Consider the following 10,017-nt stretch of genomic DNA (forward strand, 5'->3'; position numbering starts at 1 on the left):
AAGGATCTGATTTTTTTTATTTTTTGCCCTCACCGGTTTCTAACCAAGGACGGGAATCGATATAATCAATCAGAATTCTATTAAGTTAATTTTTTGATGAATTTTGGAATTTTTCCCGATTTTCTAACATAAAAATTACGGATTTCCAAGATTGCGGATGTAACGAAAATTGCAACGGTGACGACATAATCCAAGATGGTGGAAAACACAAGGCCGGAATATTCTATAACACAATTATTTCATCCAAAATGGCGGATCCAAGATGGCGGGTCCAAAATGGCCGCCGTGATCTACTTGTCCCATTACGCTGTGTCCCGTTACGTTTTGTCCCGTTACGTTTTTTCCCGTTACACTGTGTCCCGTTACGCTCATCCAAGATGGCGGCCGGAACGTGACATTTTTTCGAGCGTGCAACTCCACAGGCTCCACAACCTGAATCCTGTTTCAGGAGCCCCATTCCTATACTACTTACATGTTTTATTTGTAATTTTTTTGCTTTATTTCTCGAACCTGTCACTTTTTGACAATTTTAATTCACTTATTTACTTTGCATCGTCCAGGGAATGAACCAAGGAAAGGAATCGATCGATTCCATAATTTTTTTAATAGGCGATTTGTTGATGATTTTTGAAATGTGTCCCGAATTTCTAGCTAAATAATTACAAATTTTTAAGATAGCGGCAAGATGGCCAACAAGATGGCGGAAGTCCAGGAAATAAATAATTACTACACTCTCTAAAAGGATAAAATTAAACCAATATGGCAACAGCGCCCTAAAGCAAACGAAAACAATATGTCGGATACAAGATGGTGGCCTCCAACAGACGAAAACATGGCTTTCATGGGAGAAATGTCAATCGCCATTTTTAATCGTTTGAACACGCCTGATTCGAACCCAGAAACTTTTATACATATTATTTTAAATTTTTAATTCAGTATTTTTTTTTATAAATTTTAAAATTGTTCCCGAATTTCTAGCATAAAAATTACGGATTTTCACTATGGTGGACAATTTTCAAAATGGTGAAAATTCTTTTGATGGAATTTTCATTATAGAAATCTTTTTATAAATTTTCTAGTGTTTACAAAATTTCTGGCTTGAACTTTACGGAATTTGAATATGGCGGGTGCGACGTCATCGAATATGGCGGCTGAGGTCAAGGTCAAAGCTCCTCTCTAGATGTTTATTGGAGGCTTGACCATGAGAAAGTTTTAGCCTCGATGGGGACAATTCATGACTCTAGGAATTTTGGTGGAATAATATTGTGTTTTATTGTCTCAAAAAGGGAATCTATTTCCTCGAACTAAAGAAATTTCTAAGAATTCTGAGGAATTTTTAGTCGTTGTTGAGAAATATTGAGGAAATTTGACACCAAGATGGTTGCTGTGACATTATAATCCAAGATGGCCGACATCGACGCAGGAGCCCCATTTCTATACTACTTCTGACTGATGATCAATTTCAATTGCGAAATTTTGAGGAAATTTATCGTCAGTAAGATCGCTGACCTCTTACAACCACTGAAATTTTTTTTCTTCAAAGTTTGAATCAGGAACACGGACTTGTTTGCGTACTCCAGATTAACTTGCCATCGCGTAAATAAATGCCAGACTTACAAATTCACCGGACTTGGATCTCACAGACCCAAAACAACGTGTTTACTGAACGACCGACAGTTTCTGGCCGACTGACAGATCTATATTGTCACACTATCCCCCCCTTCTTTTTTCATAATATGACGGTAACAATGGTTGCCAGACTGCAACTCGAAATAATAAAAAACCGGCGTAACAAAAAATATTTGCTAGGGTCTCTCAAACCCAGGTACAGTGTTTTACGGGTATGTATGAATATAAATTCATTAAATAATTTCATTCATATTTCCTTATACGTTTATTGAAACAAAGAAAAGAATCGAATGTCAAGAAGTCTTAAATTGTTGTTATTTAATAAGCGGTATAATTGTAAAGTAGGTTCTTGTATACGTCGAGGCAGCTTGTTGCTGAATAAAAGGCCCACTAATTTTCAAATTTACAGTTAACAATTAATTAGCATATGTAAACTGTGTGTATTTCCTGTGTAGTGTCTAAGAAAATATTAACCCTACAATACAACTGAGAGTTTTTATGCATTTATTCAAATGCTAGATGTTTATTTTGGAACTTTTCAGCAGGAGTCTGTAAGATTTATAAGGATTTTTGACAAATAAATTTCTTAGCATTTTTTTTGACATGCTGTTAGAGACCCGTGAATTTCGCGGATTCAATGACCTCCAGGATAGACTCCAATATCCTCTACACACTCGGGAAAATGCCAAATGTTCATTGGCTGTTGACTTGTGAGTCGTCTCGACTGGGTGGCCTGTGATTCGACACTTGTATTGAGTGAGGGTCTCTAATTGGCCCTCAGTCCTCCAGATTAACAGAGAACCAATGACAGAAGCAGCACTAAGGTATAATTATTTAAATTTTAGCATAACACGAAATGAATCCGCGAAATTCACAGGTCTCTATGTATACTGTATCACATTATGGATTTGACCTATGCAAAAAAAAGATTTTTTTTTGTCTCTTTACTTTATACTGTTACAATACTATCCAAAGCAGAGCAAGCAGAATTGAGTTTGTGTAGAATTTGCTTAGAATTCTTTTTCAGTTTCTTGGTATTTTCTGTATAGATAGAGTGAGAGAAATTTGGTGGTCATGAGATTTTATTTAGTTCCATCACCCTTATTGATAATATTTAGATTCGAACCCATTTAATTTCTTGCAGGAGAAAGTATGTAATATGTTTTCTGAAACTAAAACAAAAAATTTTTTCACTGCACATAAAATATTTAACCGTGTAAATGTAGTATCAGAAAGCTTATTAAGATTTTCTGTTTATTTACTGAAAGTTATATTGAAGTGGTAGTTGATTTAAAGGGCATGTGTCGTTTTGCCTAAAGGCGTTTTGCCTAATTTTAGGCAAGACGCCGTTTAGGCAAAACGCCGTTAGGGAAAACGCCATTAGGAAAATCGCCATTAGGCAACTCGCCGTTAGGCAAAACGCTTTTTCCTCTTTTAGGCAAAATGCCATTAGGCAATTCGGCGTTAGGCAAAACGTTAGGCAAAACGCCATTGGCCAAATCGTAATTAGGCCTAACGCTGTTAGGCAATTCGCCGTTAGGTAAAACGCCGTTAGGCAAAACGAGGATTTGTCATCATAGTAACATTTTAGGCAAAACGAGGTTTTGTCATCATAGTAACATTTTAGGCAAAACGCCGTTAGGCAAATCGCCGTTCCGCAAAACGCCTTTGGCAAATCGGAGTTAGACAAACCGCCGTTAGGCAAATCGCCGTCAGGCAGAACTCCGTTAGGGAAATGCCGTTAGGTAAATCGCCTTTAGGCAAATCGCCTTTAGGCAAATAACCGTTAGGCAATTCGACGTTAGGAAAAACGCCTTTAGGCGAAATTACTTTAGGCAAATCGCCGTAACGAATGCATGTTTAGGCAAACCGCCTTTAGGCAAATCGCCTGTTATTCGAATTAAAACAGAATGGCAAGTGGTGTTACTTGCTGTTACCTATTCTCTATAGTTTTGGTAAACTTGTGCGTCACGTGTGTGATGTTTGTAACATAAAGTTTTTATATTACTACACTTTATCCTCTATTAGCGTTGGAAGTGAGTTAAAACAAAAACAAACCTTTACTAGCGGCACTCCTGCTTCCGTCGAATTTAATAAGCACAGCCCAGTGAGTAGTCAAACATATTAATGTTCCAAAATTCAATTTCCTTGTTAAGGCAGGAATACTTTCAAACAATTTTTTTTGGTACTACTCGAACGAGATTTAATAGTTTTAAATGGCAGAAACATTTTAATATTAATTTTTTTTCCTCAAACCCAGCTTATTATAAACTCTTGGTATGATTTTTTTTCCAAATATATATATATATATATATATATATATATATATATATATATATACTTTACTTATATAACTGAAATAAATTTTTGAAAAAATAACCACACTTATTGTCTATGAAACGGTATAAATAGAGGAACCTTTAAGTCGACTTTAGTTTTGGGTTGTAGGGACCATAAACTGAAAACAAATAAAATTATCCCGAATGGTAAGGACAGCATAGGGCAGTCTTTCTTCTAAATCCATCTTGAATCCGGGAATATTCCCGGTGTATTTTTTACAAGTTAAAAAACCACGGTTCAGTTGCGCGTGTTTTTAGAGGAACATCCACGTTCCACGCGCACCTTCAGTAGCCCAGTCCAACCGGAGTTGGTCCCAGTGTGGCCTTGGTCCGGCTGGCCGCCGGGACTGTTTAGTCCCATTAAGGCCACTGTGCACGCTCGCCGCATTACGCCTCCCTCGAGGTTCCCCGAGCGTGGAGCTCAGCCTTGAAGTCCGAGCAGACACTGTCTTCCCGTCTCGGACTGCCCAAGGGGCTTACAACATGCCTGGCGTACACACCGGGCTCGTCCCTCAACACGTACCACTTGTGTCTCAGGTGCATTCACTTGGGAGAAGTTTCACTGTGGATCGGCGATGATGCAGATACTTGCTTTGTAAAAAAATTGGTTGCCTGTAAAGTCGGTTTACGGACGATAGTTTAACGTGACAACGTCATAACAAAACATTGATTAAATGATTGCATACTTTTATGAATAAAATTGAATCTCTTTTATTTTAATAATAAAAGAATAAATACTCTAAATTATACTAGTAATAAGATTTTTAAAATGCAAGAATAATAAACCTTTATTGCCGAAATTGTTGTTGTAATAAGCAATGAAAACCACATTAACTTTTCACTTCACTTTATAAACAGTCGACAAAACAGTTCACATGTAGATGACTTGTAATTAATTTTAAAAACTGGCGTTTAGCTATAAAGTTTAAATATAATTATAAAAAAGTATTCATATGAATAAACTGTAATCAAATATCTATCATCATTCATCAATTATATGAATTACCATAATTTTTTAGTCAATTGTAACATAACCTATTATTACTGCACTCGCCGAAAGCGTAACGGAACACAGCGTAACGGAACAATGAGCGTAACAGGACACAGCACTACGGAACAATTAGCGTAACGGGACACATCGTAATGGAACAATGTGCGTAACGGGACACTTTTTTGTGCGTGCAGCCGGTGTTCATCGATTTATTAGACTTTGTCACGTCAAAAAAAAGGGGTGTGGCTGTGTCATGGACACGGCCGTATGTTGTACGTGAATACTTGTACGTAACAGGTAATATGTTCTATAAAAAATATAAAATACGCTATTTTTTATTTTAACACCATATATTTTTACCGTAGCTAATTTGCACTTAAGTTTTATACATGCAATCGATATATTTTGACGAGAGCTAATGATTGAAACGCAAACGAACGTCGTAGCTTCTCCGAGTCAAAAGTTATACTAAATAGAAATCTCGAAACGCAGCAAAATGACCTCAAAATGGCGGCGCTTCCCCCTCCACCGCGCGCGATGCGTCACAGTCCTCACTTAGCGTAACGAATTCTTCGATCATTTAGCTATCCAGTGGTGTAATTAAATTTTGGATGGAGATGATAGATATGTGGCTGCAACACCAAACCGTATCCCCCAATTTTGTTATCATTCGTTTTTTGAATTGTCTCCCACTATGGAAGCAATTTTAAAGACGTATTCACGTTAAAACCCAAAATATATAATTAATTATGATAAATGTTCATTTCAACATAGGTCGGTGTTGAACTTTTACGAACAAATCGTTGAAACACATTTACATATTATGCATTAATCTTTAAAAATTATTTTTACATTAAAACAATTTTGAGTTAGTTTCCCATAAAACTTAGATTCTTCACTTAAGTTTGGTTACATGCATGTCATTTAAATGAGTGGTGGACTAACCTAGTTAGCCTGTGATTTTTGAAGGAAAAAAAAAAACATTGTGGCAACTGGTTTCCAAAGAGTTGAAAGTATGCACAGGAAATATAAAATTAAGGGATATTTCGGCCTTTACTTTATGCATTTGGAAACCAATAGAAAAATCGCAAATTATCTGGACAAACAGAAACTGGACTTGACACACCAGTCACTGCGTCTAAGTGGTGAAATTGTATTTTCTTACTTTTTTTAAAATAATTTTTATTAAATAAAAAGTTAAGTATTTCGATGGTTTTAGAACCAACATTTATCAGCACACAAAGTATATTAAGCTTAATGTCAACATATAAAAATATACGTATATATTTGTTCAAAACTCTATAGTTATGCAAAACTCTTTCTACCCGTAAAAATTTGATGTCCATAGTGATTAGTAGAGACCTGCCAAATTCGCGGTTTCGATGGCCTTCAGGATAGACTGTACATACCCCTGTACACTCGGGCAAATAACGCAAGTTCATTGGCTGTCGACTTGTAAGTCGTCTCAGCTGGTTTGTCTGTGATTCGATCCTTCTTTGATTGAGGGTTTATAACTGGTTGAGATTCGTCCAGATGAACAGTAAGCCAATAGCTAGAGACCGGAAAAATTCGCGAATACATTTCGCGATAGGCTAAAATACAAATCGTTATACCTCAGTGCCGCCTCTGCTATTGGCTCACAACTCACCTGGATGACTCTGGGACAATGAGAAACACTCAACCAAAGCTGTATCGAATCACAGGCTGCTACAATGGAACGTCTCACAAGACAGAAGCCAATGAGTGAGTGACATTTGACCGAGTGTACGTAGAACTATGGAGTTCATCCTATAGGTGATTGAACCCGCGAATTTTTCCGGTCCCTACCAATAGCAAAATTATCTAAGAGGTATATGTGTTTGAATTCTAGCCTATCACCGAATAAATCCGCGAATTTTGCAGGTCTCTAGGCCTCTTATGGAACCCACAGTGTGTGTATTTAGACTTTATAGTTATTTCATCCCATTCGTATTGTGCAAAATAAAAAGGGGTTGTTCTGTAAAGTCGGTTTACGAACGATAATTTTACGTGATAACGTAATAAGAAAACATTGATGAAAAAATGAATACTTTTTAATTTTCAAATACTATTTACAGTTTTTGCAAATTTAATTTAAATAATTTGTTTAAATTTATAATCACGAACAATTAGTTAAAAAGCCCGCCTTAACCTGTTTGATGTTATAGAAGATTTTCTCGCACGGTGGTTGGCCGGTTCTTGCACGCTCGGCTCAGGCGGAACGTGACAATTTCTCGTGCGTGCAGCTGGCGTTCATCGATTTATAAGCATGGGCATGCATATTTCGCGAAAAGTTTCCGAGACTAGCTGAAAGTTAAGACACTGTTGCACCATCTGTGTTTCGTGATTGGTTGAATTTATCCCAGGTACATATCGATTGTAACAACACCAATCACAGTAGTTCAGTGCGGAAGTAAACGCGTCCTGAGTGGCTCGGTCAAACAAGGCGACGACTTCTCTCGCAGACGGCCGCCAATCACAAGGAAGAAACTGCTGGTGCGGGTATACCTTGTTGCAGTCTAATAAGTGTTCAGATCTTTTCGCGAAAAATGGCTGCCTCTATTTATAAGACGTTATCACGTCAAAAAAGCCACTGGTTTCGCAACAGCTTGGAATGCAAAGTTTCAACGGAAAAGACAAAACGCCTGGAAGTAGGTGATTATTCGAGCAGGCAGAGGTGATAACTTGGTAAACACCCGGTTCTCGCCTGACTGCTCCCGACAGCTACACCTAGAGCACAAACGGCAGTTTGTGTTCGCTGTTCTCACGTGTGTTTGCAACAGCGGAGCTTCTAGAGTTTCCTTGGAGGAACCAACAGACAAGCTGCAGGCTGAACTTGCCCTGTGTACCAACAACTATACCGAAACTGTGCGACTCATCGTGTGCTTCAAATAAACTACAGTAACTACAAGAACAACGTTTATTCTGTCATGTCTGTTTTTCCCTGGTGATTGTCAGTCGTTGTGCTGTTCCCTTCTGTGATTACTAGAGATCTGCAAAATTCGCGGTTTCGATGGCCTTCAGGATAGACTACACATACCCTGTACACTCGGCCAAATAACGCAAGTTCATTGGCTGCCGACTTGTAAGTCGTCTCAGCTGGTTTTTCTGTGATTCGATCCTTCTTTGGTTGAGGGTTTATAACTGGTTGAGATTCGTCCAGATGAACAGTAAGCCAATAGCAAAATTATCTAAAAGGTATCTATATGTGTTTGAATTCTAGCCTATCACCGAATGAATCCGCGAATTTTGCAGGTCTCTTGTGATTACTAGAGACCCGTAAAATTCGTGGGTTCAATGACCTCCAGGATGGACTCCAATATCCTCTACACACTCGGCAAATGCCAACTGTTCATTGGCTGCTGACTTGTGAGTTGTCTCGACTGGGTGGCCTGTGATTCGACACTTCTATGAGTGAGGATCTCTAAATGGCCCTCAGTCCTCCAAATGAACAGTGAACCAATGACAGAAGCAGCACTAAGGTATAATTATTTGAATTTTAGTATAACACGAAATGAACCCGCGAATTTTACGGGTCTCTAGTGATTACTATGCTTGCCTCTGCGTGCGCATTGCTTACTGTTAGATGTTACAGTACATTCACGGATTCTTAAACGAAGAATTAAACTCAAATAATCGCAGAGTTCTTCTTCATCTCAGATTACTGCGTCTTCGTAGAAACTGCTTCGAATTCAAACTTCAAGTCCTGTGTTACAGTGCAAAAAAGTTAAAACGCGTGCTGAAGGAAAAAAAAAAGGTTTTTGCTGTAGACTCAAAGAGGATTTTTAATGTTTTGTTAATATAATAACAATAAGATTATACAGAAACAGTGCTTCCTTGGCAGTTGCAAACGAATATATGATTCTTATTATATCAATGCAACGGCATCAAATACCCATAACATTAAAAGTCACAAATATTTTATGTCACACAAAAGTTACCGCTCTACATTATATTGTTACGACCAATGATTAGGGACAGGAAAAATTCGCGGTTTCAATGACCTCTAGGATAAACTCCATAGTTCTACGTACACTCGGTCAAATGCCACCCACTCATTGGCTGCTGTCTTGTGAGACGTACCATTGTAGCAGCCTGTGATTCGATAAAGGTTTGGTCAGGTGTTTCTCATTGGCCCAGAGTCGTCCAGGTGAGTTGTGAGCCTATAGCAGAGGCGGCACTGAGGTATAACTATTTGTATTTTAGCCTATCGCGAAATGAATTCGCGAATTTTTCCGGTCTCTACCAATGATGATAGGAGAAATGAGTTCGTAAGGGATTGCCCAATTAAGTTTCATTACAATTTTATTGATTACTACTATTTACATCAATAATAAATAATCTTACTTAAAAATGCCTAATCACTAATTACTCGCACTTAAAAAATGTTTATTCTCAAGTCACTCAATGTTTGTCAAGTTCCGCAGTTCGCACTTCTCACTGGAGCTAAGCTCGACAGTGGTTCGCTCCTTACCTCGGGCTTATCCACATACTCAGTCTCGCGCCACTCAGTCGCACTCTCGCGATCCCGTCGCTCCACGTCGCGCCACTCTCGAGGGGGTCTCTCACACTCTTCCGATGTCGCACTTCCCCTCGCTCGCGGAACTAATAATAATAATAATAATAATTTATTTCCCATTTTTTTACACTTTTGTTAACAATATTTACTTTATTAACCAGGAAATTTAGCACTCACGAAAGCAAGCTTGTATGTGAGTACATCTAGTCACTTCAAATTACATGCGGTATTTTGACGATTGTAAACATTTGTAAATGTACAATAACTGAGAAATAAATGTATAAATTATAACATAAGTAACTTTACCTTAGTTAAACCAAAATGAAAGTTAAAAGAGCAATTTATTAAAATTCAATATTATGTATAAACAAAAAACGTATAAATTATAACATTGTTACATGAATAAATGAAAATATAATTAAATAAAAGTTAGTATTTAAGTAAAGTACATGTACAAAGTTATAAAAATATATAAAACTTACTTAAATACTAACTCGCGGGACTACGGAACTATCGCGGAA

Source organism: Bacillus rossius, chromosome 2, assembly GCF_032445375.1.
Source record: "Bacillus rossius redtenbacheri isolate Brsri chromosome 2, Brsri_v3, whole genome shotgun sequence".
Classification (NCBI taxonomy): domain Eukaryota; kingdom Metazoa; phylum Arthropoda; class Insecta; order Phasmatodea; family Bacillidae; genus Bacillus; species Bacillus rossius.